The sequence below is a fragment of the Bubalus kerabau genome, chromosome 14 (assembly GCF_029407905.1).
Source record: "Bubalus kerabau isolate K-KA32 ecotype Philippines breed swamp buffalo chromosome 14, PCC_UOA_SB_1v2, whole genome shotgun sequence".
NCBI classification, from domain to species: Eukaryota; Metazoa; Chordata; class Mammalia; order Artiodactyla; family Bovidae; genus Bubalus; species Bubalus kerabau.
In genome coordinates, this window is record NC_073637.1 from 52,001,332 (window position 1) to 52,026,143 (window position 24,812).

General features: G+C 37.5%; 1 long non-coding RNA gene across 3 annotated transcripts in view; it reads left to right on the forward strand.

The window, feature by feature from the left end:
* Positions 1-23,575, forward strand: part of LOC129626935 (uncharacterized) — a 120,754-nt gene extending 97,179 nt beyond the window's left edge. Inside the window, exon 3 of one of the 3 annotated variants that reach the window (XR_008702282.1) lies at positions 22,726-23,575. This is a non-coding gene — a long non-coding RNA (uncharacterized LOC129626935). Of the gene's footprint in view, positions 1-15,422; positions 16,285-22,725 lie in introns of those variants that run through there. The other 2 variants (XR_008702284.1, XR_008702283.1) reach the window with 2 other exon arrangements.
* The last annotated feature ends 1,237 nt before the right edge of the window (positions 23,576-24,812 follow it).

Genomic DNA, 24,812 nt, shown 5'->3' on the forward strand with positions numbered 1-24,812 from the left:
GCATTGGTTCTCATGGCTGTTTCTGCTCATGGATTTCTATTCTGGTAAGCTGTGATTATCTGTATTCCTTGCAGGTGTCTCTAATTTAGGGGCAGCAGTTTGACCTGTGACCTCACTGTACTTACTGATCTAAGAAGAGTTGTTTCTTTCTGCTTGTTCAGCTTTTTACTTATTGTTAGAATGGAGGGTAACTTTCAAGTTTCTTACATGCCAGTCTGGAAACTGCAATTTAATTTTTCTCTTTTCTTTTAATGGTCAAATAATATTCCACTGTATGAATATACCATATTTTACTTAACTATTAATCTGTTGAACATCTGGATTGTTTCCACATTTTTGCTATTATGCATGATGGTACTAGGAAAATGTGTGTGTGTGTGTGTGTGTGTGTGTGGTATATGTTTTAATTTCTCTAAGAGAATGTTGTTGCTGTTCAGTCACCCAGTCATGTCCAACTCTTTGTGACCCCATGGACTGTAGCACAACAGGCCTCTCTGTCCCTCACCATCTCCTGGGGTTTACCCGAATTCAGGTCCATTGCATGGGTGATCCAGCCATCTCATCCTTTGATACCCTCTTCTCCTCCTGCCCTCTATCTTTCCCAGCATCAGGGACTTTTCCAATGAGTCGTCTGTTCACATCAGATGACTGAAATACTGGACTTCAGCATCAGTCCTTCCAATGAGTATTCAGGGTTGATTTCACTTAAGGTTGACTGGTTTGAACTCCTTGCTGTTCAAGGGACTCTTAGGAATCTTCTCCAGCACCACAGTTCGAAGGCATCAATTCTTCATCACTCTGCTTTCTTTACGATCCAGCTCTCATAACTGAATGTGACTACTGGGAAGATCATAGCCTTGACTATAAGTACCTTTGTCGGGAGAGCAATGTCTTTGCTTTTCAACACACTGTATAGGTTTGTCATAGCTTTCCTGCCAAGAAGCAAACCTCTTTTGATTTCATGGCTGCAGTCAGCATCTGCAGTGATTTTAGAGCCCAAGAAGAGGACATATGTCACTACCTTCACATTTTCCCCCCCTCTATTTGCTGTGAAGTAATGGAGCCAGATGCCACGATCTTAGTTTTTTAAATATTTAATTTTAAGCCAACTCTGTCACTCTCCTCCTTCACCTTCATCAAGAGGCTCTTTAGTTTCTCTTTGTCTTCTGCCATTATAGTGGTATCATCCACATATCTGAGGTTGTTGATGTTTCTCCCAACTATCTTGATTTCAGCTTGTAACACTTCCAGCCCAGCATTTTGCATGATGTGCTCAGTATATAGATTAAACAAACAGGGTGACAACAGACAGCCCTGTCATAATCCTTTCTCAATCTTGAACCAATCAGTTATTCCAAACAGGGTTCTGACTATTGCTTCTTGACCTGCATACAGGTTTCTCAGGAGACAGGTAAGATGGTCTGGTATTCCCATTACTTTAAGAGCTTTTCACAGTTTATTATGATCTACACAGTCAAAGGCTTTGTCACAATTGATGAAACAGAGGTAGATGTTTTTCTGGAATTCCCTACCTTTCTCTATGATCCAGTGAATGTTGGCAATTTGATCTCTGATTCCTCTTCCTCTAAGAGAATATATGCTTAGTAATATGATAATGCTATGTTTTTAAGGAACTTCCAGACTATTTCCAATGCAGCTGTACTATTTTATGTTTCCACTAGCAGGACATAAGTATTTCAGTTTTCTCACATCATCTCAACACTTTTTTTCCCCTTAAAAAAAATTTTTTTTTTGATGATGAGCATCACAGTATGTGTTGTATAGAAGTATATCATTGTGATTTTGATTTACATTTGTTTTCTGATGGCTTATGATGTTGAGCCCCTTTATAGGTACTTAATATCCACTTATATATGCTTTTTGAAGAAATGTCTATTCATATCCTTTCTCTGATTTTTAAAACATGGTTCTCTTTATTACTGTGAAGATATTTAATATAACTATACACACATTTTTTATGTCAAGTTGAGTATTGTACACTCATTACTAATACCAAGGGAGGACTTTATTGTTTAAAAAAAAATTTTTATATTGGAGTTTAGCTGATTAAGAATGTTGTGATAGTTCAGGTGGAAAGCAAAGGGACTCAGTCATACATATAGATGTATCTTCCCACTCCCCCAAACTCCCCTCCCATCCAGGCCAGAGGAGGACTTTAAATTCTTCTGCCCACTGAATGTTGCTGTCAGAGTCCCAAGGAAAACACAAAGCAGTCAAGCACTGAAGGAAACAATGCTTTTCTTACATGGAGAAGAGACTGAGCAAGATCAGCTTCAGTAGAGCTCTTTGGTGCCCCATGGCCAGCAATCTCTCCTTGCAGCTAATGCAGAGCAATTTGCGACATACATCCCTCTCATACTGCAGTAAAAAGACCTTGTCACCTCCCATCATACACAGATACAACAGTTGGACATTGCCATACAATGCACATGTTTTGACCAACTATAAAAGAATCAGTTCAGTTCAGTTGCTCAACTGTGTCTCTCTCTTTGTGACCCCATGAACCACAGCATTCCAGGCCTCCCTGTCCATCACCAACTCCCGGAGTTTACTCAAACTCATGTCCACTGAGTCGGTGATGCCATCCAACCATATCATCCTCTGTCATCCCCTTCTCTTTCCACCTTCAATCTTTCCCAGCATCAGGGTCTTTTCCAATGAGTCAGTTCTTTGCATCAGGTGGTCAAAGTATTGGAGTTTCAGCTTCAGTACCAGTTCTTCCAATGAATATTCAGGACTGATTTCCTTTAGGATGGACTGGTTGGATCTCCTTGCAGTCCAAGGGACTCGCAGGAGTCTTCTCCAACACCACATTTCAAAAGCATCAACTCTTCAGTGCTCAGCTTTCTTTACAGTCCAACTCTCACATCCATACATGACTACTAGAAAAATTCTTTTATAGACCACAGATCAAATTACCAACATCCGCTGGATCATCAAAAAAGCAAGAGAGTTCCAGAAAAACATCTACTTCTGTTTTATCGACTATGACAAAGCCTTTGACTGTGTGGATCACAATAAACTGTGGAATATTCTGAAAGAGATGGGAATATCAGACCACCTGACCTGCCTCCTGAGAAATCTGTGTGCAGGTCAGGAAGCAACAGTAGAACTGGACATGGAACAACAGACTTGTTCAAAATAGGGAAAGGAGTACGTCAAGGCTGTATATTGTCACCCTGCTTACTTAACTTATATATGCAGAGTACATCATGAGAAATGCTGGGCTAGATGAAGCACAAGCTGGAATCAAGATTTCAGGGAGAAATATCAATAACCTCAGATATGCAGATGACACCACCCTTATGGCGGAAAGTGAAGAAGAGCTAAAGAGTCTCTTGAAGAAAGTGAAAGAGGAGAGTGAAAAAGTTGAGTTAAAACTCAACATTCAGAAAACTAAAATCATGGCATCTGGTCCCATCACTTCATGGCAAATAGATGGGGAAACAGTGGAAACAGTGACAGTTTTTATTTTTGTGGGCTCCAAAATCATTGCAGATGGTGATTGCAGCCATGAAATTAAAAGACGCTTAGTCCTTGGAAGAAAAACTAATACCAACCTAAATAGCATATTAAAAAGCAGAGACATTACTTTGCCAAAAAAGGTCCTTCTAGTCAAAGCTATCATTTTTCCAGTACTCATGTATGGATGTGAGAGCTGGACTGTAAAAGAATGAGTGAGTGAGTGAGTGAAGTTGCTCAGTCGTGCCCGACTCTTTGCAACCCCATGGACTGCAGCCTACCAGGCTCCTCCATGCATGGGATTTTCCAGGCAAGAATACTAGAGTGGGTTGCCATTTCCTTCTCCAGGAGATCTTCCCAACCCAGGGATTGAACCTGGGTCTCCTGCATTTGTAGGCAGACGCTTTACCATCTGAGGTACCAGGGAAGTTATGAAAGAATATTGATCACTAAATAGGGAAATATATTCCCACATAAGATGATAAACCAGCACAGGCTGTGTGGGCTAATTATCTTTTGGCAAGTAAGCGTTCCAAGCACAAGGCCCGTTTTTATGGGTCTCAGTTGGTATTGGAAGACTGCACACATGAGACTGCTGCTGCTGCTAAGTTGCTTCAGTCATGTTCAACTCTGTGCGACCCCATAGACGGCAGCCCACCATGCTCCTCCGTCCCTGGGATTCTCCAGGCAAGAACACTGGAGTGGGTTGCCATTTCCTTCTCCAATGCATGAAAGTGAAAAGTGAAAGTGAAGTCGCTGAATTGTGTCCGAGACTGCTTACCCAACACTTATTAAGCTACGTACTTTGAAAACATTTTCTCCCATTCCATGGTCTGTCTTTTCCTTTGGTGTCGAAGAACAATAGTTCTTGTTGGTATCCTTTGTAAACTGAGTTTTCAATTTTGGTGTCCAATTTAGCTTTTTTTCTCTTGTTGCTTGTGCCATTGGTATTCTATCAAAGTAACTGGTAAGTAATGGAAAACTAGACAGTAGAAAACTGTCTACATAGTTTTGCCTTTCCCTGCTATAAATGCGATAAAACACTGTAAAGCACTTTCAGAATGACTTATTTCACTTCATAATAGGCATTTGATATTTATCCATGTCTTTGTGTGACTTGATTGATCATTTCATTTTATCACTGAATAATCCATTGAATGGATGGACCACAGTTTTGTACCCATTTATTTATTGAAGAACATTTTCCTGGTTTTCAGGTTTTAATGATTATGAATAAAGCTGAAATAAAAAGGCTTTTGTTTGGACATACTTTTTCAAGTCAGTTGAGTAAACATCTAGGAGCACAATTGATTGAATGGTCTGACTACAGTTAGATTTGTAAGGTACTGTCAGATTATCTTTCAAAGCAGTTTACCATTTTATATTATTACCACAGAGATGTCCTTTTGCTCCTTGCCAAAAGAATTGATATTGCCAGGGTTTTGTTGTTGGTTTTGTTTTATTTTTGCCATTTTCATAGACCTGTATGTCTTACATATTTAATATTGGCTTTTCTTACTGTTGTTAATGAGAGCAGACCAAGAGTTATGTTTACCATCTAATCAGAGGCTTTCAAATTATACTTGGCTGCCAGTGGTCAATCTGATGTAGGAACTGTCTTATACTGGTGAGCTTCTTTATGAAAGTATTGACTAATAATTTATTAAACCATTCTGTATAGGAAAGTATTCCATAAATTGTGTATCCCAGAGGTAAAGAGATTCAGTTTTCTCCTCTTTGTTCTCTGCTCTTTATTCTCACTGAAACATTTACCTCATTTATGACCCTTGCTTTTCCTGATGTACTTCATTTTTATGCAGGTCATATTCATCCTCTTAAAGACCCTCATCTAACATACAGCTAACTAGTCTCAATAAAAGCTTTCTTTTATCCCATTCACTTTTTATAAAATCTGAAGTGGAGTACTACTTTCACTGAACATTCAAGTGTTCTGTGCATTTTTCACTTCATGTTGAATGCTTGATCCCAAACTTGAATCCAGACTCTACAATCGCCATTTGCTCTTTCTTAAAATTGCTTTTTTCCTGTTTCTTTCTCTTATAGTCAGCACACATTCCTCACAACAGTGATAAATATTAGCCAAACTCATTAGGCCTAGTTCTCAAGACGAACTCCTCCTGCATATCAAGTTGCACTGAGTAAGCCTGGTAATTTCTTGTAGATTAGATACTGACTCCAAATGCCACAGTAAGCTGTTCATTTGGTACAGTTTCTGGTTACCCGAGGGAAAGGGTGACTTTTAAGCTGGTCTGGCTTCTTCTCTCTGTATAAGCCTTGAGGAAAAATTCTTCTAAAACTCAGGAGTGATTTAATGATTGGTATCAGTTGTGAGAGTGGCACAGGCTCCTTCATTAACAATTGAAAAAGAGCAAAAGCAGAGAAATACTTGATTGAAATATTCCAAATTGCTTCTTCTTTCTTTCCCTGCATCTATTGTAGGCCTTTAGCCTCCAGTCATACAGGAACAACCTTGACATTAATACACAAGGGGAAAAACCATAATTAATAAGTTTAATATATCATTTGGAGTGTTAAAGCTAATTGTATTTATATTCAAATTTTAAGTCAGTTATTACCCTGGAGTAGTAATTTATAGACTTCTCTGTGGTCTAGAAAATATCACAGGAAAAAAGACCTATGTTTTTGTTTTATGCCCAAAGACTAACCTTTAGGGTTAGGGTTGTAATTTCTGGGTGGAATATTGAACATAATTACATTCATATTCAATAGGGAATCTTTTAGAAAATCACTGTTTGGAATGCAGTTCTATAAATGCTGTATCTTGAGCCAAATTAAACATGTAAAATGCCAAGTTCTCAATCTAAAGAAAAACGTTACCATCTGCTGTAATTATATAGAATGAGAAAGATAGTGAATGTTTTCCCATTTATTGAACACAAAAGAGACACTTCTTTTAAAACAAATTGTTGGGCCTTGTTGGTTCAGTTTGTGATGTTTTCCCTCAAGCAGAATAATGTCTACATTCACTCCGTGTTATGTATTAGGTAGTTAAATATACTCACATTTTACTAAAACCTTGCAAATGTTTCTTGGCCAGAAGGAGAGTGAAATGAAACATGATTCTCTATGTAATCAGTTAAAAATATCCAAACTGACAGTTTGCTTGGGTGACAGTTTACTTGGGATTTAAGCATTTCTCTAATGAGGTATAAAAGTTGTTTCACTCAACTCAGAACTTACAATTAAGACAATTTATAGTTAAGGAATTTAGACCTACGTTAGAAATATATATTTTCCCCAACATTTCTTAAGTTCTGAGGTAGTATACAAAGAGCACATTTTTGTAAATTCTTCCTAAAAAGAAATTTTATTGACATTTTGTTTTAAAAATGGATGACATAAATTATGATCAAATTTAAATACTACTTATCCATGAAAAGCGTTATATTTGATTGTTGTTGTTTAGTCACTAAGTCATGTCTGTCTCTTCTGAAACTCCACAAACCTTAGTCTGCCAGCCTCCTCTGTCCCTGGGATTTTCTAGGCAAGAATACTGGAGTGGGTTGCCATTTCCTTCTCCAGAGAATCTTCCCAACCCAGGGATCAAACCCATGTCTCCTGCATTGTCAGGCAGATTCTTTACTGCTGAGCCACTGGTGAAGCCCATTACATTTGATACGTGAGTGCAAATTATCCAGACTTCCCTAAAAAATGAATAATAAAAGAAAGGCGATGCTTCTCATCCCTAAAGTAGGCCTTGTATTTACACACTTTCTGTATCAAAATGAAGTATGGATCCCACCAAATCCACTATACTTTATTCTCAGTGCCACTGGGCATTTCTCACAGCTGCCTAAGCTGCCTTCAGTAAATTGTTTTTTCCTACAACACACATTTCTCTCTTTCATACTACAAAATACATTATTTATGTGTATGCCTAATTCTGTTATTGGAAAAAGTAAGTTAATTTTTAGAGTTATTGATTTTATTTTGTCAAACATATGTTGCTCTTTTCTTCTTGTGACTAAAACAAAAAGAACTATGAAAGAAACAAACAAAATCAATATTTCTCTATTAACTATGTTACTTAAAAATCACATTTGGTTCAGAGAAATGCAGGATATGAGATAGAATCACATGGAAACCAAATGTTTTAGGCTGCTTCTCCCAACCAACTTTCCCTAACCACCCTCACCTGCTTCTATTAACTACCATGCCTGTGTGTTTCAAGTATACATTTTATTGCATGTACTGAATTTATTATAATTATTAGTGTACATGCCATTAATATTTCTGCCATATTGCTAGCTTATTAAGGACATTAAATTGCACAGCTAATGTTAAAAATATGCTGTCCTGAGCATAAAAGAAAAGTAATATGCTCTTTGTATTGGGGTGAATTTTTACATTAAGGAGTAAAGGGGTAAATTGTTCTAGATTCTTCTTTAGAATTGAATCACACTGATTTTCTGCATGAACTGAGTTCCTCTCTTTAACCTCAGTGTGGAAAGCTTTGGCAGGAAAACAGAGGAAAAAAATATGTAGAAAACACAACATACACAGGTCTGATCTGTGCCAAGGAATACATCAAAAAAGGCTAAAAGTAATATTAATGATATAACCTCCTTGTTATTGGGTGACTACCTTTGACATGTGTTATAAGTTATATTAATGACAACTTTATTAAATAGGTGGTTTTAGGCTGAAAATATCATGATCTTTTTTTTTTTCCATTCTCCTGCAACAGGAGGGGATTACTTGCTTCTTTGTCTTTGGGACCTGTTACACTTATCCCTGCAGAAAACCCTGAGTTCTCAATTGCTCTGTGTAAGGTCTATAGTCCTGGGGCAGAAAGGAGTGAAGGTTTAATTCAGCGGAAATGTTTACATCTGGTATATTGAACTTAAGACTGAAAAAAAAACCTCTAAAGAAAGGGATTTGATAGTAGAGTAAGAATGTAAATTTATGGTGGGGTCTTGATCCAGGGAGTTTAAGTTCAGTGATGGTTTAGTAAAGCAGATAATATATTCAAAGCTGCACTGCCCCTTTTTAGATTTGAGCTGTTGTCTTAACAGTTACAAACTTAACAGAAAACTATAATAGATGACACCTTGTCCACAAGTGAGAAGTTTTTGTTTTTTGTTTTTTTTTACTGGTCAATGGCTATTTTATAAGGCATCAGTTTATGGAAACACATGAACTTTATCAAAGTGTTAGTTTGTGACTTGTTTCAACTTGACTTTGAACTGTTTAGGTACAATTATTGATATATATGTGTGTGTGTGACATATGTACATATGTGCTAAGATATACACATATATGTATGTGCTGATATATTTATCAGCAAGCAGATATTTCTGAGGAAATATTTAGGATACTATGAAAAAGAGGCTTTCCATATTTACAATTTTTGAACATCAAGAAGTGTGACATTTATTTGTTGTTTTTGTTGTGCTTTTAAGCCCAAATGCAGGCAGGTAGAGTAAATGATTTGTGTGTTCCAGAGGACTAATTTGTGAGGTTCTTGATTTTAGTTATAAACAGAGCTAGATCAGCTGGGTGAAATGGCATTTATTATTTGTGACCACAGGGGAGCAATTTAAGGGGTTATCCTTGTATTCAAGTAGCTTATACATAGGCACAAGAGACATACATCCTTTCATCATACGGTCAAGTTGGCCTTGGGTTGTTTAGTTGAATACGTTTGGACATCTGACCATAGCTATGAAATTTGAGGCCTAAATTAGTCTTTGAACACATGTGGGAAAACTAATCTTCAGGGTACACTAAGAGACCCATTGCAAAAGTAGTGACAGCTTCATTTCAGAAATCTACTGAAAAGTATTCTCCATCTGATGCATTTTCCAGTGAAGAAAGAACAAATCTAAAAGGCAGGTTTCACATGCATAAGCAATTCCATACCAGAGGAAAGAATGTATGAAAATAACTTTTCAAAAGAGAGTGGATGTCATGTTAACAGGCTGACTTATGAATCAATTCAGCTCTGGAATTTTAGAAATATGATGAGTAGAGGATAAATTAATACTCAAATTAACTTATTTAAATAACCCATATGAAAAAGGACACCTAAAATAAAACCTGATATTTGAGGTCTACTAACACTTCTAACCTTTGACTGTGTGGATCACAAAAAACTGTGGAATATTCTTCAAGAGATCAGACCACCTGATCTGCCTCTTGAGAAATCTGTATGCAGGTCAGGAAGCAACAGTTAGAACTGGACATGGAACAACAGACTGGTTCCAAATAGGAAAAGGAGTATGTCAAGGCTGTATATTGTCACCCTGCTTATTTAACTTCTATGCAGAGTACATCATGAGAAACGCTGGACTGGAAGAAACACAAGCTGGAATCAAGATTGCCAGGAGAAATATCAGTAACCTCAGATATGCAGATGACACCACCCTTATGGCAGAAAGTGAAGAGGAACTCAGAAGCCTCTTGATGAAAGTGAAAGTGGAGAGTGAAAAAGTTGGCTTAAAGCTCAACATTCAGAAAACAAAGATCATGGCATCCGGTCCCACCACTTCATGGGAAATAGATGGGGAAACAGTGGAAACAGTGTCACTTTATTTTTCTGGGCTCCAAAATCGCTGCAGATGGTGACTGCAGCCATGAAATGAAAAGACACTAACTCCTTGGAAGGAAAGTTATGACCAACCTAGATAGCATATTCAAAAGCAGAGACATTACTTTGCCAACAAAGGTCCGTCTAGTCAAGGTTATGGTTTTTCCTGTGGTCATGTATGGATGTGAGAGTTGGACTGTGAAGAACGCTGAGCGCCGAAGAGTTGATGCTTTTGAACTGTGGTGTTGGAGAAGACTCTTGAGAGTCCCTTGGACTGCAAGGAGATCCAACCAGTCCATTGTGAAGGAGATCAGCCCTGGGATTTCTTTGGAGGGAATGATGCTAAAGCTGAAAGTCCAGTACTTTGGCCACCTCATGCGAAGAGTTGACTCATTGGAAAAGACTCTGATGCTGGGAGGGATTGGGGGCAGGAGGAGAAGGGGCTGACAGAGGATGAGATGGCTGGATGGCATCACTGACTCGATGGATGTGGGTCTGGGTGAACTCTGGGAGTTGGTGATGGACAGGGAGGCCTGGCGTGCTGCGATTCATGGGGTCGCAGAGAGTCGGACATGACTGAGCAACTGAACTGAACTGAACTGAACACTTCTAACTAGTCAAGGCTATGGTTTTTCCAGTAGTCATGTATGGATGTGAGAGTTGGACTGTGAAGAAAGCTGAGCACTGAAGAATTGATGCTTTTGAACTGTGGTGTTAGAGAAGACTCTTGAGAGTCCCTTGGACTGCAAGGAGATCCAACCAATCCATCCTAAAGGAGATCAGTCCTGGGTGTTCATTGGAAGGACTGATGCTAAAGCTGAAACTCCAATACTTTGGCCACCTGATGTGAAGAGCTGACTCACCGGAAAAGACCCCGATGCTGGGAGGGATTGAGGGCAGGAGGAGAGGGGGACGACAGAAGATGAGATGGTTGGATGTCACCACCGACTCAGTGGACATGGGTTTGGGTAAACTCTGGGAGTTGGTGATGGACAGGGAGTCCTGGCGTGCTGCAGTCCATGGGGTAGCAAAGAGTCGGACACGACTGAGCAATTGAACTGAACACTTCTAACTAGTAAAATTTGCCAGAAGGCAGCCATATGTCAGTTGACACTGTCTGAATCTTCTATTATAGAAATTAAAGAATGACAAAACTAACACTTTGGGAGATTCTTTCAATTTTATTAAAGCATGTTTGTCATGGGCCCTAGATGACCAATATTAACTGACCAAAAGATATCTATTTTCTTTTATTTCCTACCTGTAAGAGAGAAGAGTATTGCTTCACCAAAAGAGAACTACTAACACATTTTGGGAATATCTTTTTTGGGGGGGAATATCTTTAAAAAGATAAAACCTCTTGTTTTTAATATCTTCTTCTAAACATCTTCCTCTGCTGATTCATCAGCCTGTGGAGCTCTCCCTATATTACTGGAGCAAAGAAGAGGGGCATTTTGGAGAGATTGTATGTATTCCCAAGGAGGTGAGACAGTAACACCCCTAGATTCCAATGCATGAAGCCGTTTTCTTATTTTTTTCTATCCCCATTTTAATCAGTCTTGAAGAAAACTATACCCATCAAGAGATAGGGAGAGAAAACTTATGTGAAAGTCAGCTCCAAACCATCTGCTTCTCTTTAAAGCTACCCTTGATGCAGAAGTAACACATTGGGGACAATTTTTTAAAATGGCCATAGTATGCAAAGTCCAAATAATTTAGACATACAAATTCCTATCAAAATTATAATGAGATTCTTAACAAAAATAGAAAAAAAATTCTAAAATTTGTATGAAAGTTATGGAGTAAAGTTAACCCTCATGGTGGGAATGAAAATTGGAACAGCCACTGTGGAAAAGAATATGAAGGTTTCTCAAAAAAATACTACCAGATGACCCAGCAATTCCACTCCTAGGTATACAGCTGAAAAACAAAACCCTAATTTGAAAAGATTCATGCTAATGTTCAGAGCAGCATAATTTACAATTTCCAAGATATAGAAGCAACCTAAGTGCCATATATCTCCATATCTTCTGTATACACACACACACACACACACACACAGTGGAATACTAAGCAGCTGTTAAAAAAAAAAGAATTTTGTCATTTGCAGCAACACGGATTATATAGAGAAAGATAAATACTGTATGGTGTCACTCATATGTGGAGTCTAAAGCACAGCAAGCTAGTGAATGTAACAATCAGGAGACTGCAAAGACAAGAAACAAACTAGTGGTTATCAATGGGGATAGGGAAGTGGAGAGGGGCAATATAGAAGTAGGGGACTAAGGGGTACAAACTAATTAGATGTAAAATATATCCTTGTAGCTTATTTTATAACACAAGGAATATAGTTAATATTTTATAATAATTATAGATGGAGTAAAAGCTTTCAAATTGTGAATTACTAGTTTGTGCCTCTGTAATATAAAATATTGTACATCAACTGTACTTCAATTAATATTTTAAAAGTCCCATAAATTAGTTTTAACATAAACACTAATGAGATTAAAAAAATATTTCTCCCTTTAACCATAATAACAGCAATTGTGGTATAATGCTAAAATATTTTTTTTAAGAGAGGCATTATCTAGGAGTAAATTTTGACATAGCTTAACCAGGGGTGCATTTGTTTGGAAAAATACGTCATTTGTGCACCTATATAAATGAGCTGAGAGATCTTAATAACCAAAATATTCTGGACATTTATCATGGGTACAATGATGCATAAAAGTCAGGTCGATTCTCTACAGAATTCAGAAAAGACCAAAAAGAGGTTACTTATTTTGAACTTTGAAAAGGATGGAAAATTTTGCTCTTGGCAAAAGAAATAGAACATAAAGAATGGGAGAAAAGAAAACTGCTGAGAAAATTTGGAGGGCTGCTGTGAGTAAGGGGTACCTATTTCATGAATGTTCTCATAGGCCATATTAAGTAAATTTCACTTTATTTTGAAGACAATGGGGAGTCACCATATGGATTAAAGCAGGGGAATTATATAATATCAGCTTGGAATATCTCTGACAGCAGTGTACATGATTGATGAGGATAAAGTCTAGAAGTAGTCCTCTAGGGAAGTGGTGGATGAGGTATTATGTGGTCCTAGACCACAAATGGCAATAGAAAAATAGAAGAGGAGAAATGTATGAGGTTATAAATGGACAATACTAATGAGAATAATATCCCATACACTGGTGAGAGATATTAAGGAAAACTAACCATTGAGAAATAGATAGTATTCAGGAGACTCTGAAACATGGAATTGATAGTAGCAGATACCATGCATAAAGAAAGTTAAGTTGGGATTCAGGAATATAAGGGGCTTCCCAGGTGGCACAATGGTAAAGAATCCACTTGCCAATGCAGGAGACACAGGAGATGGAGACTGGATCCCTGGGTCAGGATGATCCCCCCAAGGAAATGGCAACCCATTCCAATATTCTTGTCTGGGAAATCCCATGGACAGAGGAGCCTGGCAGGCTACAGTCTGTGGGGTCACAAAGACATGACTGAGCACATGTATACCACCTCAGGAATATAAAGGAACTAAAACTTACTATTCATTTACAGTGTGCCAAGTACCACACTAGGTTACAGTCCTCAAACACATTAGCACTGCACATAGGTAAGCATGATCAGGACTGTTGGTCAACTGTACATGTAATAAAATGGTAACTCAACTATTTCAAAAGGCTCACCAAGTCTCATAGATCACAACTGCTTAGTAAGGCTTAGTAAGTTGTCTTTATGATTGCCAGTGTAAGATATTATGGTCCTAATTTAGAAAAGCATTTCTATAAATGAAAAATGATTCCATTCAGAGTAACTGATTACATACAGATAAATTCTGATTAGGTAGCCAAAGTAAAGTGAATGTGCACTATTTTTCTGAGTACTTGAAAATCTGATAATGACGTTTCATTTTTTCATGCTGGATCCTTTGAAATAGATTCCAAATAAAGAACAAGAGTGAGAGAGGGTAGGCAAATTTTAAATGTTGTGTTCAAATCAGAATTTCCTTTTTTTATGATTCATGTAACTGAGCAATACTTAAATCTATACTATAGCAATTTCCTGATGTATAAACTAGGAACATTAATTATATACAAGGAGCTTCCCAGATGGCTCAGTGCATTGCAATCTGCCTCTAATGAAGAAGATGTGGGTTTGATTCCTGGGTCAGGAATATCCTCTAGAGAAGGAAATGGCAACCCACTCTAGTAATCTTACCTGGAAAATCCCATGAACTGAGGAGCCTGGTCGGCTACAGTTCATAGAGTCTCAAAAGAGCAGGACAGTACTAACAACAATAATCATACACAACTTAGTTGTAATGTGCAACTTACAAAGTCTATTTAAAGTTTTGGCACAGTTTGTCCTCTACAAATATTAAGTAATGTTATTCCGGATTAGCAGAAAAATGTCTTGTTTCTTATAAAATACTACATTACAGGACTTTTGGAAACACAGTCACATTTCCTTTTTCTAAATTTTGGCTTACAAATTTTATACATTCTGAAATAACACTCTGAAGTAACAGTAGGAGTAAGGGACTGATTCCTAAGTAACAACATAAAAATAAGTGTACTTCCTAAGTGAAAGCTAAAAAACAAAACAAAACAAAAAAAAAACCCAAAACTGTAAAAACATTCCCCAATTAAAAAGATATTAGGTTGGATTTTTTTCTCATAAGTTCATATATTCTTTCCTTAAGCAACTACCTGTTTTCTTCCTTTATATAAGATTTTAAATATATATATATATATATATATGGGTGTGTGTGTGTGTGTGTGTGTAGGGGAATAACTTTTAATACATAAAAGAATTAATTGGCATTAAACAATATTGCTACCATATAGCATTTACCATATTTGATAATAGCTTTCTTTTTATGAATTTCATTCTTAACAATGATATTGAAACATACTTTTTAAGAAAAAAAAGAAATGACAGATCCAATCACTTTAATTTTTAGAATAATTCTTGTTTGTACTTCAAGCAGATGTCAATACTTCAGTATAAAAAAAAATTAAGTATTATTTTTCTTAAAGTTTAACTCACTGCATCTGGCTTCTTTATCCAAAAATCCTCAGGCCACTTACATGACAGCTATCATTAGGAGAGTTTCCAAGCTTCCTTGTAACACAATACTTTAGTGAATTTATATGTTACTGCATTGAAGGAAATCACAGAAAATATTTCTTCCAGGGTTATGCATTTACATGACCCATAAAATATTTCAGGTGAAAATTCTTAAAATCTTTTTTGGAGGAGAAAGGAAATATTTCCTTAGTGGAAGCTGTCAGGAGAAGTTACATTGATTGAATAAAATTTTAAAATGATTAAATATTAGTTAAACCTATCATTCTAGGAATCAGCGAACTGAAATGGACTGGAATGGGTGATTTTAACTCAGATGACCATTATATCTACTACTGCGAGCAGGAATCCCTCAGAAGAAATGGAGTAACCATCATGGTCAACAAAAGAGTCCGAAATGCAGTACTTGGATGCAATCTCAAAAATGACAGAATGATCTCTGTTCGTTTCCAAGGCAAACCATTCAATATCACAGTAATCCAAGTCTATGCCCCAACCAGTAACACTGAAGAAGCTGAAGTTGAACGGTTCTATGAAGACCTACAAGACCTTTTAGAACTAACACCCAAAAAAGATGTCCTTTCATTATAGGGGACTGGAATGCAAAAGTAGGAAGTCAAGAAACACCTGGAGTAACAGGCAAATTTGGCCATGGAATATGGAATGAAGCAGGGCAAAGACTAATAGAGTTTTGCCAAGAAAATGCAGTGGTCATAACAAACACCCTCTTCCAACAACACAAGAGAAGACTCTATACACGGATATCAACAGATGGTCAACACTGAAATCAGATTGATTATATTCTTTGCAGCCAAAGATGGAGAAGCTCTATACAGTCAACAAAAACAAGACCAGGAGCTGACTGTGGCTCAGACCATGAACTCCTTATTGCCAAATTCAGACTTAAATTGAAGGAAGTAGGGAAAACTACTAGACCATTAAGGTATGACCTAAATCAAATCCCTCATGATTATACAGTGGAAATGAGAAATAGATTTAAGGGACTAGATATGATAGAGTGCCTGATGAGCTATGGAATGAGGTTCGTGACATTGTACAGAGGCAGGGATCAAGACCATCCCCATGGAAAAGAAAAGCAAAAAAGCAAAATGGCTGTCTGGGGAGGCCTTACAAATAGCTGTGAAAAGAAGAGAAGCAAAAAGCAAAGGAGGAAAGGAAAGACATAAGCATCTGGATGCAGAGTTCCAAAGAATAGCAAGAAGAGATAAGAAAGCCTTCTTCAGCGATCAACGCAAAGGAATAGAGGAAAACAACAGAATAGGAAAGACTAGGGATCTCTTCAAGAAAATCAGAGATACCAAAGGAACATTTCATGCAAAGATGGGCTCGATAAAGTACAGAAATGGTATGGACCTAACAGAAGCAGAAGATATTGAGAAGAGGTAGCAAGAATACACAGAAGAACTGTAGAAAAAAGATCTTCATGACTGAGATAATCACGATGGTGTGATCACTTACCTAGAGCCAGACATCCTGGAATGTGAAGTCAAGTGGGCCTTCGAAAGCATCATTATGAACAAAGCTAGTGGAGGCGATGGAATTCCAGTTGAGCTGTTCCAGGTCCTGAAAGATGATGCTGTGAAAGTGCTACACTCAATATGCTAGCAAATTTGAAAAACTCAGCAGTGGCCACAGGACTAGAAAAGGTCAGTTTTCATTCCAATCCCAAAGAAAGGCAATGCCAAAGAATGCTCAAACTACCACACAATTGCACTCATCTCACATACTAGTAAGGTAATGCTTAAAATTCTCCAAGCCAGGCTTCAGCAATACATGAACCGTGAACTTCCTGATGTTCAAGCTGGTTTTAGAAATGGCAGAGGAACCAGAGATCAGATTGCCAACATCCGCTGGATCATGGAAAAAGCAAGAGAGTTCCAGAAAAACATCTATTTCTGCTTTATTGAATATGCCAAAGCCTTTGACTATGTGGATCACAATAAACTGTGGAAAATTCGGAAAGAGATGGGAATACCAGACCACCAGATCTGCCTCTTAAGAAACCTGTATGCAGGTCAGGAAGCAACAGTTAGAAGTGGACATGGAACAACAGACTGGTTCCAAATAGGAAAAGGAGTACGTCAAGGCTGTATATTGTCATCCTGTTTATTTACCTTATATGCAGACTACATCATGAGAAACACTGGACTGGAAGAAACACAAGCTGGAATCAAGATTGCCGGGAGAAATATCAATAACCTCAGATATGCAGATGACACCACCCTTATGGCAGAAAGTGAAGAGGAACTCAGAAGCCTCTTGATGAAGGTGAAAGTGGAGAGTGAAAAAGTTGGCTTAAAGCTCAACATTCAGAAAACGAAGATCATGGCATCTGGTCCCATCACTTCATGGGAAATAGATGGGGAAACAGTGTCAGACTTTATTTTTCTGGGCTCCAAAATCACTGCAGATGGTGACTGCAGCCATGAAATTAAAAGACGCTTACTCCTTGGAAGGAAAGTTATGACCAACCTAGATAGCATATTCAAAAGCAGAGACATTACTTTGCCAACAAAGGTCTGTCTAGTCAAGGCTATGGTTTTTCCTGTGGTCATGTATGGATGTGAGAGTTGGACTGTGAAGAAGGCTGAGCGCCGAAGAGTTGATGCTTTTGAACTGTGGTGTTGGAGAAGACTCTTGAGAGTCCCTTGGACTGCAAGGAGATCCAACCAGTCCATTGTGAAGGAGATCAGCCCTGGGATTTCTTTGGAAGGAATGATGCTAAAGCTGAAATTCCAGTACTTTGGCCACCTCATGTGAAGAGTTGACTCATTGGAAAAGACTCTGATGCTGGGAGGGATTGGGGACAAGTGGAGAAGGGGACGACAGAGGATGAGATGGCTGGATGGCATCACTGACTCGATGGACATGAGTTTGAGTGAACTCCGGGAGTTGGTGATGGACAGGGAGGCCTGGCGTGCTGCGATTCATGGGGTCGCAAAGAGTCGGACATGACTGATCGACTGATCTGATCTGATCTGAAACCTTTCATGAAGTAGAAAAGTATACATGCTTATATCGTTGCAAAACAAATTTTTTGGGATACTATTTGAATTATTGAACTCTTTTTTCCTACCATAATTAAAGCATCACATAAGGCTCAACACTGAAATACACTATAGAGCTCTTTTGGAAATTTCTCATCAATTTGGAAGAGAAATTCAGTGAAGTAGATTTAACTCAAATACATGACGATAGTTAATAATTAGGCTTTTCTGAAGAATTTTCTCTGTAATTGGTCATTTAATTGGGATTCAGTGAGTGGCTATGTCTCTATTTTTAAAATTAAATTATTCAACAAACAGTGATTTATATAGCATCTTCTATATCCCAAGCACAGAGAAGGAAATGTCAGCCCACTCCAGTACTCTTGCCTGGAAAATCCCATGGATGGAGGAGCCTGGTAGGTTGCAGTCCATGGGGTCGCTAGGAGTCGGACATGACTGAGCAACTTCCCTTTCACTTTTCACTTTTATGCATTGGAGAAGGAAATGGCAACCCACTGCAGTGTTCTTGTTTGCAGAATCCCAGGGATGGGGGAGCCTGGTGGGCTGCCATAATGGGGTCGCACAGAGTCTGACACGACTAAAGTGACTTAGCAGCAGCAGCAGCAGCAGCATATCCCAAACACAGTTGTTGTTTTTCTTTTTCTTTTTTTTTGGTGAAGGGAGGGATATTTAGATGGATTATAGAACCGTTATTTCAAGAAACTCACAGCCAGTGGAGAAGACTAATAAAGCACATTGATTTTATAGTCCTCATTGCTCTTGAAATAGCACCACTTGACTTTTGAAGTAGTGGCTGTAGAAACCATAAACTAGTTTCTGAACCACTTTGGTTCTGGTTTGCATTGTTGGTACTGTTTCAGATTTTTTATCCTTGGTAAGGAAGAGCTGGCTCATGCACTCTATTCTGCTGGCCTTTGATATATTTTCTTGACCAATGTTCAGGAAGGTTTTAGCTATAATTTGACAAAGAAAGATGAACAAATGACAAATATATGGTGAAAATCCCTAAAAGAAAATAAAGTCCTTAGGAACCCAAAGTCCAAAAATAGGGATTTGGCAGTGCCAGTACTGGGAAGAGTGGAGAAATCCTGTGAAAAGTTATGTGGAAGTGGAATCTTAGGGTATGGAATCTCTCTGCTTTCCAACTGAAAAAGGAGCTAGTTTAAGTTTGATGCATGATACTGGTTGCTTAGGGCTGGTGCACTGGGACGACCCAGAGGGATGGTATGGGGAGGGAGGAGGGAGGAGGGTGTCAGGATGGGGAACACGTGTATACCTGTGGCGGATTCATGTTGATGGACTTCCCTGGTGGCTCAGAAGGTAAAGCATCTGTCTACAATGAGGGAGACCTGGGTTCAATCCCTGGGTCGGGAAGATTCCCTGGAGAAGGAAACGGCAACCCACTCCAGTACTCTTGCTTAGAAAATCCCATGGACAGAGGAGCTTGGTGCAGGCTACTGTCCATGGGGTTGCAAAGAGTCGGGTATGACTGAGCAACTTCACTTTCTTTCTTTTATGGCAAAACCAATACAATATTGTAAAGTAATTAACCTCCAATTAAAATAAATAAATTTATATTAAAAAAAAAAAAAGAACAAGGAGAACTGAGAAAGACTGCATTTGGAGAGCTCAGACCATGACTGAAGGTTGGACTGCCAGAGTCAGAGGTCATAGAAAATGAAAGAATAATAATGGCTCACTTTGTTACAGGACTGGCTAAATAAACTTGGGGGACTACTCAAGGCAATATGTCTGTGGAAAAAAATTATATAGCGAATCCAGTGAAACATAAGGATATCATCAATAATCAAATGCAGTATACAAGAGAAATAAACAAAAATATAAATAATTTATTTTTGTTTTCAGTCAATATTTTTATTGTGGACAATCTAAGAATAGAAAATTCCTATAAATATGTATTTCCTAAGCAACAGAGGGAAACATTTTCTTATGGGATAAAATTGTGATATATCACTTTAGTTAGAATATGTTAAAATATTTAGACCTGTGTCAGAGGGACTCCATTACTGATAGTCATGTGGAAAATAGAATATTTTAAAATTTACCTTCTTGCTTTTTGCTGCTACATTTTTTGTAGGGCATATCATCTGTACATCTAAGCAGAGAAAGATTTCTGCTATAAGGATTATGTTACTCTGTACATTTTGGTTAGAAAATAAAAGTTGGGAAAGATAAATATAAAAAAACACATAAGAGCCAAAAAAAAAAAAAAAAGAATGAATGAAAAGATGTCTTTGAAAGAAAATCAGGGAGTCAGACATAAAAGGAAATTAAAAGAAGAACCCCCTCTCCATTTAATTTGCAATTATTGTTAACGAAGATATCCTGCTAAAATTACACAGAAATAAGAGGATGGAGTGTAGGAAATTACTTGTGGCTTTTTAAAATGTCCACTGCAAAGCAAATGTGTTTCAAAAAACACACAAAGCAAAAACAAAAATCTTGGCTTCGTGGATCTCTTGTGTATCATGGGTTTTCCCATGATAGCCTGAAAATGCATTCAGTTCCTAGCCTTTCAAAAGGAATATTTTACCACACCACTAATTACAAAGTATTTTGTTCAAGGGGTGAGAGCAGTTAAAATATCCCCATCTGTTTCAAGATTCTCATTAAGGTGCATCTATACTAGTTCACTGAGAAACTATTTCATAAAAAAATTATACCACAGCATATTTTGCCCAGTATGGGTTGGAAAGAGAGACAGGCTTTGGAGATAACTGATTTGTTTGTTTTAAGTAGTAGACCCGCGCGGAGAAGGCAATGGCACCGCACTCCAGTACTCTTGCCTGGAAAATCCCATGGACGGAGGAACCTGGTGGGCTGCAGTCCATGGGGTCGCTAAGAGTCAGACACGACTGAGCGACTTCACTTTCACTTTTTACTTTCATGCATTGAAGGAAATGGCAACCCACTCCAGTGTTCTTGCCTGGAGAATCCCAGGGACAGGGCAGCCTGGCGGGCTGCCGTCTATGGGGTCGCACAGAGTCGGACAGGACTGAAGCGACTTAGCAGCAGCAGCAGCAGTAGACCCGCGCAGGGCATTGCGTTGTACAGCGTTAACGTCAGAAATGTCGACAGATCGACGAATGCTGGTATAGAGCACATTTTTTTATGTCTGGGTTTTCTGTTCCCTGAATTCCTCTGCTTCCTACTGGAGGACTTTTATTTGTACTCATATTAATCAGGTTAGTCTTTCTTAGACTTTCTTGGTACATAGGTTAATGTGTTTCAACCAAGCATTTTTAAGAAGTAATAATAGTATGTGTTTTTACTATTTTGAGGAATATGTGCATTTAGCAGTGTGATGGTTGAAGTCTGTTATTCGTTTTTGTTTTAAATACAGCATTGTATGTATGGTAATTTTCCAGGAAGTCAATGTGTCTGATTTCGATATAATCTAGTGAGTACACATTCTGTACTTGGGCTTGAACAAATAGTTTCCAAAAATGCTGGGGCAAAATTTTGTTTGTTGAATTTAGGAATGACAGAAATACAGGTACTGAAATGAGTGAAATATGTTGTGCAGTTTGTCACACTGATATAAATATTCAGTCTGAATTAAGCATATCAAGTGTAGGATTTAAAATCAAATATAATGATCAGTGATAAACTACCAGTTTGTGTGCGTGATCCCTTTTGTCTAATGTGTTTCCTCTTGTCCATTTAGTTATATTGATGAGAGGAGTGAGGGGAGGAGATGAGAGAATGTACACATAAGCTGAAAAAAGTTGATGGTTTTTAGGAAGACTACCATGTCTGATAAAATATAGTCATTAATTTGTGTGACTGTAAGAAATAAATTATCAATATACTTTTATAATAATTTTCAATTGATTTCTGAAGCCCCATGTGAATAGCATAGGACAAATATGCATAGATATTTTTAAAGAAGAAATTAAAGGATCATACACCATGACCAAATGGTATTTATTTCAGAGAGGCAGTGATGGTTCAAAATCTACATATCAAGCAGAGTAATAAACCACAATAATAAATGAAGGATAAAATCATATGATCACATTTGATGCAGAAAAAACTTCTGACAAAATTTAACAGCCATTTATGATGAAAACTCTCAACAAAGTAGCTATATGTGCCTCAACAAAGTTACTGGAATATATGACAAGTACACATCATACTCAACAGTGAAAAGTCAAAAGTTTTTCTCTAAAATGATGAACAAGACAGGGATTGCAACTCTCGCCACTTATATTCAAAACAGTATTATAAAATATAGCCAAAGCACTCAGGCAAGAAAATAAAGTCCACATGAAAATGGAAAAGAAGAATGGAAAATGTTGATGCATTTTTCCCTTACACAATCATCATAAAAATTAACTGAAACTCTGGATTATTTTTTAAAGGTGTTCAAACAAATGTGAAAAGCCGATCTTTGTTTTTGAATGAACATTATTGTTATTATATAATTAATACGTGTTCACTGGAGGATGTTTAAATAAAAAATATAATGACAGAAAAAATAGAAAACTATTGGCAATTTTTTATTGTTTATTTTTTTCTCAGTAATTTTTTCTTTTAAATGAAGACTGTTAATATTTGGAAGGACTGATGCTGAAGCTGAAGCTTGAATACTTTGGCTACCTGATGTGAAGAAATGACTCATTGGAAAAGACCCTGATGCTGGGAAAGATTGAAGGCAGGAGGAGAAGGGCACAACGGAGGATGAGATGGTTGGATGACATCACCCACTCGATGGGCATGAGTTGGAGTAAACTCTAGGAGTTGGTGATGGACAGGGAGGCTTGGCGTGCTGGAGTCCATGGGGTCGCAAAGAGTCAGACACGACTGAGCGACTGAACTGAACTGTATTAAAGATGTATTTATTTCCATTATTAAAAAATAAGACCCTATATCTGATTTTCCTTCCCCTTTAGGACATTTTGTAGTAGTTCTTTTAATACAGTTATGTTGGAGTATAAATACCTTCATTGAAAAGTGTATCACTTTAAATGTTTTTATCTTGATAGTTTTTATCTGCTTGGTGGTCATTTTATTTTCTTTGTGTTTGTTATATAGAAATATCACTAGAATTTATTCATATTACTCTGCTACCTATTCATAACCTTCCTGGAGAAGTTCTGGAATCTCTGTTCTCATATTGTCTTTGAGTAGTGTATGGCATTTATTCTCATTTGCTGTAAATTTCCTACTAGATAAAGTTTATGTTTTTTTAAATTCTGTCCTCTGTCTTCACATTTTCTAACTCCCAAGGGATGCCAGGGCTGCATCTCCACAGATCATACTTTGAGGAATAAAGCTCAATATTCTCTCCTGTCTTTTGTTTTTATAATTCATTGTGGAATTTTTTAAAAGGTGACTGATTATGTTTTTCGCCAAATCTGCACCATCTCTTGTAAGCCTTATTAATGGTATTGTCATGTAAGTTAGCCTTTCGCTCAGGTAGCCCATATAATCAAGTTACATTGATAATATCTTTCAAATAATTTTAATTATTTTTCTACTTTCTCAATTCATATTAATGCTTTATTGTTCAGTCCTTTATCTTTTCATGTTCCCTTCATTGAAATAGCCTCTTAAATTATCCATTTTACCCAACCTCTTCTAATTCATATTTGTCACCACTGTTGTCTTTCAAAATTACAAATATGATTTTACCAAGGCTTAAAACCATTCCATGGAGAAGGAAATGGCAACCCACTCCTGTATTCATGCCTAGAGAATCCCATGGACAGAGGAGCCTGGTGGGCTGCTGTCCATAGGGTCGCAAAGTTGGACACGACTGAAGCGACTTAGCATGCATGCATGCATGGGGGAGAAGGAAATGGCATCCCACTCCAGTATGCTTGCCTGGAGAATCTGAGGGACGGAGGAGCCTGGTGGGCTGCCATCTATGGGGTCACACAGAGAAGGACACGACCGAAGTGACTTAGCAGCAGCAAAACCATCCCATATTTTCCCATTGTTTATAGGACCAAAAGCAAAATAATATATATTTCTACATGTTTTGGCTTAAACTGCCTGAATCACCTCTAATAACTGCAGTTACAAAGTTAATAAAATGAACAAATTGTGATTTAACCTGAATTTCCTCCCCCATTCCAAATACAAGTAAACTATCTACAGGTTATGGTACAAGGATACAGTGATTGAGGATCACTGTAAAAACAAAAAGGATAGATAAAAGCACAAGTCATTAAAGATTAAAAATTTAGATTTTGGTTTGTGTATATGAATATTATTGTAGAAAAAAGTACAGAATAGCCTCATGTCTTCTGTGTATATGGTTTATTACAGGTTTGCCACAATAAAAATCCAGTCAATTATAAAATTATTTTAATGAACCATGGCTAAAGAATCTATGTAGCTGTGGATGATTTTAACATCCGGTCTACAATGCAATGAACAAATTGATACTTTACTGTCAGAGAAAATTTAACTGACTTTAAGTTCAGAATTCAGATCTATCCTGTCCATCTTCATTAATCCAATTTGGTTGGTTTAGAAAATTTCCCATCCTGAACTAATTTCTTATCACCATGAAAGGAATTTCATATGTTGATCCAATCTAAGAATGCATAAAGTAAAACTGATTATATGATTACTCATTCCATAAAAACAATTTTACATTC